At 48.3% G+C, this 5849-nt stretch overlaps 1 pseudogene across 1 annotated transcript; it reads left to right on the plus strand.

Moving 5' to 3' along the window:
* The first annotated feature begins 347 nt into the window (after positions 1 to 347).
* On the plus strand, positions 348 to 2288 carry LOC310773301 (ras GTPase-activating protein-binding protein 1 pseudogene; annotated as a pseudogene). The gene has a single exon. The product of its transcript is annotated as a ras GTPase-activating protein-binding protein 1 pseudogene (transcript).
* Positions 2289 to 5849: the final 3561 nt, after the last annotated feature.

Genomic DNA, 5849 nt, shown 5'->3' on the forward strand with positions numbered 1-5849 from the left:
CCGCGCTACCGCAGCTGACCACTGCGAGGCGCATTCTGTTTCCAAAAATGGGCGGAGTGTCGTCTCTTTCCTTCCATGCTCTTTGCTTATAGCCTCTGCTTCTTCTTCTTCTTCTGGTGTTTTATGGCAGTTGGCATCATTTATGTTGCATTACCGCCTCCTTCTGGATTTATCCGTCCCTGTCAATCCTCTTTATAGCCTCTGCAGTGCAGGATTTATGACATCAGTGATGGTGTCATAATGCCTATGACATAATCAGTGATGTCATAAATCATTCCGGCTGAGGTTATATAAGTGGTGGGAGGGACGCCATTATTTGACTGTCTTGTTTTGATAATTGCCAGCTGACCAAAGAAATGGTGATGGACGGTCCAAGTGCCCAGCTCATCGGACGGGAGTTTGTCCGACAGTACTACACACTCCTGGCCCAGGCCAGCGACTACATGCACAAGTTTTATGGCAAGAACTCTTCATATCTGCATGGGGGCCTGGACAGCAACGGCAAAGCAGTTGAGGCTGTTTATGGACAAGCTGAGATCCATAAGAAAGTGATGGCACTTGGTTTCCGGGATTGTCACACCAAGATCAGGCAGGTGGACGCCTACGCCACAATGAACCAAGGCGTGTTGGTGCAGGTGATGGGTGAGCTATCCAACAACATGCAGCCCATGAGGAAGTTCATGCAGACCCTTGTGTTGGCACCCGACGATATCGTCACAGACAAATTCTACGTCCACAATGATGTGTTTCATTACCAAGATGAGGTTTTCAGCGACTCTGAGGACGAGGTGGAGGACACGGACGAGATGGTGGTTACCTCTCCTAACATGGCTCAGGAAGCCTTCTACCAAAAGATGCCTGCTGCCCTCTACAAACAGGCACCTGCTGCCTTGTACGAACAGATGCCTGCTGCCCTCTACAAACAGGTGCCTGCTGCCTTGTCTGAACAGGCGCCTGCTGCCTTGTCTGAACAGGTGCCTGCTGCCTTGTCTGAACAGGTGCCACATGCCTTTTATGAACAGGTGCCTGCTGCCTTTTATGAACAGGTGCCTGCTGCCTTTTATGAACAGGTGCCTGCTGCCTTTTATGAACAGGTGCCTGCTGCCTTTTATGAACAGGTGCCTGCTGCCTTGTATGAACAGATGCCTGAGCAGACAGAGAAAAGCTCTGCTGACGCCACGCCCACCACCATGCCCACCGAACCCCCCGCCGCCGCTCGAGAGGAAAACAGGCCGTTCTCCTGGGCGTTGGTTGTCAGTAAGAACCTCCCACCCAGCGAGGCCATCCCAGTCTCAGGACTCTCCCCCCACATCGTCAAAGTCACTCCCACAGCACCGGCCAGAGTGGAGGTAAAATCAGAGTTGCAATCAGCAGCACAGAGACAGAGAGACCAGAGGGCGAGAGAACAGAGGCCTGGAGGCCCTCCTTCTGTACACAGAGGGTCCAGGACAGTGCGGGAGGGCGAGCACGGCCAATCGGACTTGCACAAGTTAATCCGGTACCCCAACGCCCATCAGCTGTTTGTGGGAAAAGTCCCGCATGATGTGGACAAGGCCGAACTCCAGGAGTTCTTTGAACAGTATGGTACAGTCCTCGAGTTGAGGATGAAAGGCAGAGGGAACATGCTAAACTTTGGCTTTGTGGTGTTTGATGACTCTGAACCCGTACATAAGATCCTCAGCAACAGGCCCATCAAGTTCAGAGGCAACGTGCATCTGAACGTGGAGGAGCTGAAGACCCGGTTGCCCAGGGAGGGTGACAGGCAAGACATCCGACCCAGGCCAGTGCGAGAAGGTGAGCAGGGTGAGTCGGAGGTGTGCAGTCTCATCCGGAACCCCAACGCCCACCAGCTGTTTGTGGGAAATGTCCCGCATGATGTGGACAAGGCCGAACTCCAGGAGTTCTTTGAACAGTATGGTACAGTCCTGGAGCTGAGGATCAAAAGCGGGAAGGGAGGGAAGATGCCAAACTTTGGCTTTGTGGTGTTTGATAACTCTGAACCCGTACATACGCTTCTCAGGAACAGGTCTATCAAGTTCAAAGGCGACGCGCATCTGAACATGGAGGAGGTCGTCAGCCAGGGAAGGCGACACACAGGACATCTGGCCCAGGCCCCAGGGGTGCTCAGGAAGAGTCTGCTGCCTTCTACAAGGAGCCACGGTGAGCACCGGGCCGGAGAAGGAGGACAAGGCTGCGGCCGCAGTCGTGGAGCTGAAGATGGAGACGACACTGGCAGACAGAGAAAACCCGCGCTGAGGCCACGCCCACCGCAGAGCCCGCTGCCCTGACCGCCAAACCCACAGGCCTTTCTCCTGGGTGTCGCGGGTGGGGACGCTTCAGGAGTCCCAGGTTCCAGCCAACCAGGTTGACCTCAAAGGCTCCACCAAGCCTTGTGGTTGAAACTGTAAACGACACCAAGGATCTGTCCAGTCTGACCTTGGAAAAAAACACTCACCCATCCAACTGGTCGAACCTACAGTACCTCGTAGTTCCAGTGCCAAAGACAGGCTCTCAACAAAACCAAAGAAGTAGAAGTGTCCCTTGTTTTCTTGGCTATCCCGCATATTTCAGAGGAAGAACACAAGAAGTGCTGACAACAAGGCTGCTCCAACACCACTCCAACAGACCTGCCAGACAGAAGCAGATGAGGCTCTATCCTATGTTGTATTTCTCTTGTGCACTTTAGCCATTTACCTTGTCTCCCCCCGCCCACCCCCCCTTACCCTAATCCGGGTTTGCATCCTCTTCCCACCCCTAACCCCATCCTTACCCTAATCCGGGTTCGTATCCTGCCCCATACTTTATATGTGAATGTTGATATGTTTTATACCGTTTTTATAATGCAGTTTTTATCCTTTTTTATCCTTAACATGACTCTTTTTGCAGCCCCTCTCCCTTACCCCACAGGCCGTCTGTGTAAATAAGAATTTGTTCTTAATGACTCGCCTGTCTAAATAAAGGTTAAATAAATAAATAAATAAATGAGCCAAAGCCCTGCTTGACTGTCCTCTCACCTGCAGTCCCCTTCTGAACTCGTGTCATCTTCCTATCCACTATCCACTACTTTCCACAATTTATTTTAATAAATTTGTTTGCACACATAGTTACAATGTATTTGTATTTCTTCAAAACACACCTTTATTCCTGCAGTTATGGATAGCCTGCAGACTAATCTAACCTAAAGAAGTGAAAGTGTAATGGAATTAGCAAATACGTATATGTTCACCATCAACATTTTCTATACCTCTATTACTAACAATACAGTCTGGGAATTCATCAGTTAACAAATTAATTATTTGTTGAACCTCTGGGGGCAAGCTTGTTTCAAAACCTTAAAGTGCAACTACACCCAAACCCAAATGTTTGGTGAAGCCTGACACCTAGGTGAAAGGGTACTGAACTGTCCTTCTCTTTCCCCTGATATGTCACCACCTCAACTCGCCCCCGCGGCCGTGCCCCTTTATGCTAACTAGAAATTTGGCATGCTCATTTCTAGGCTGGAGACTGGAGACGATGCGCCATGGGCACACTTTAGCTGTGACCAGTCATGGTCTATCTCCAAAGCCTGCGGGACGCGATATTTTTTTTTGGATGATGGCGAAGGCTATGCCAAGGCATAACCCGCCCCTCTCTGCCTCTGATTGGCCTAGCGTCAAACTTCCATCCAAACACATTCGCTTGGCTATCCTGCATTACATCTCTTTCTACACTGTGGTCAGACCGTCAGACTCAGTGGGTCAGACTCAGACAGACAGCAATTACGCTTGCTAGTTCCCTGTAAATAACCCTGTTTTATATCACCCTTGATCAATTCTCTGTCTATAGGCTACATACGTGCACTGCCAAGAGTAGCGGCAGCGTTATAAACCATAGATATATGACTATATTAAAAACATAAACACACTGGCGTGTTTCATGCAGGCTAGCAAGCGTAACTGCTGTATGTCTGTCTGACCCACTGAGTCTGACGGTCTGACCACAGACTGTAGAAAGAGATGTAATGCAGGATATAGCCAAGTGAATGTGTTTGGATGGAAGTTTGACGCTAGGCCAATCAGAGGCAGAGAGGGGCGGGTTATGCCTTCGCATAGCCTTCGCCATCATCCAAAAAAAAAAATTGCCTGCGGGACATACTCAAATCAAACCACTGATGATGTATAGAATTGGTGATGTCACCAGTGATGTCACTTGAGCACTCAATGATGATGTCATCAGTGAATGATGTCACGTCATCATTGCTCACATCATCATTTTGAATTAGGGAAAACATTAGATAATTAGGGCAATGAATCTGTACAAATGACCGAATAAAAAAATCCAGCACGTCGTAGCCGTCACCCAGAAATTTAGGGTGACGCCTACAACGGTGTCTGATAACAACCAATAGAAATGCTGCATGATCATATCAGTATAGACGCATGCTAGTAGAGGAGGCTAATAAATAGTTGACGTTACTAAAGCTCTCTCGCAAAATTGGCATCCCGTGTTGCCTCTGTTCCCTAGCGCCACGAGCGGGTCCACGTCCTCCTCCTCCTCCTCGGATGTTTTTTCCATACACATAAATTCCACTTTGCCAGGGCTCCATTCTTAAAGCTTTGTTGACATCTCTACCACAGACAACTGTAGCTGTGGCACGCTGCTGACGTTTGATTCTTGCGTGTGGATTGACCGCTGATTGACAGGTATTGACGGAGAGAGACGTGCGTCGTAATCGTACAGTCTGCACACATCAAACCTGACATCGTACCCCAGTTCATTAGATCCAACGTCGCACAGTGTGGCCACCAATAAACGTATACGATTGCTAAGCTCTTACAGTGTGTAGAGGGCTACTAGGGACATTTGTGCAGTGGCGAGTTGGACCTCGCCCTTTGCTTTTGTTCGGTTCTATAGACTCAACGTCTCAGGCCGCATGTGGCGCAGGCGGTCTTGGACACAGTTAAGGAGCCTGGAAACCTCCCATCGGGTCGGAGCTATGAGCTGTCTGGCATACGGGAGCTCCCACACCCCATAAAGTGAGTCATCTCACGATTATTAGATATAAAACTTAAGGTTATGTATATAACCTTAAGTTTTATATCTAATAACGCTGCGGAGAACACTGGTGAGTCGTCAGATAATAATTAATGTGAGGAGAGGGATCCAGGTAAAAAAAAAAAGAAATTCTCCTTTACGGTTATGTATATAACCCCTATATTTTTTGATGAATAATATGAGTGAGATGACTCACCAGACAACCCTTCTTGCCAGGGTGGGTGTGAAGAAGTCTCATTGCGAAAGGCGTTCACCACACCCCGCCACTCCCTTTATAAGGGACAGTGCTAGCACCCCTAGTGGTGGAAAGTTAAATGTTATTTTCTCTGACCCCAATATGAGGGTATTGGTGTAGAATACAATGGTGCTTATGTAGGGTCGCAGAGGTCTGTTCCCCATAAAGTGAGACATCTCACTCATTATTATTCATCAAACCGGGGATAACCCTAAGTTATTTTTTGTATGAAGCCAAAAATGGCATGTGTCTTTGACATTGAGAAAGCATCGCTTTTGCATTCCAGTTCATCTCTATGAAGATTGGGCTTCAAACCAGCAAACGCTCGCGTCTCACTGGAACATTTGATATTAAATGATGTGGGGGAATTTCATGTCTATCCTTACAGCATTATTCCTAGCAGGAGTCTGTTGCAGGTTCATTGGTGAAGAATATAGCATCTGATCCCAATACTTCCAGGCTGTGGCATGTGTTCCTACCCAGCGAGCATTTTTAGGTTGATAAAGACGTTTAGGGTCAACGTTGAAAAAACGTGCAAGAAAGGTTCAAAAGTGAAAGTTTTTTCACCCACTATTTGCAG

This window comes from Poromitra crassiceps (assembly GCF_964638095.1).
Source record: "Poromitra crassiceps genome assembly, chromosome: 3".
Taxonomy (NCBI): domain Eukaryota; kingdom Metazoa; phylum Chordata; class Actinopteri; order Beryciformes; family Melamphaidae; genus Poromitra; species Poromitra crassiceps.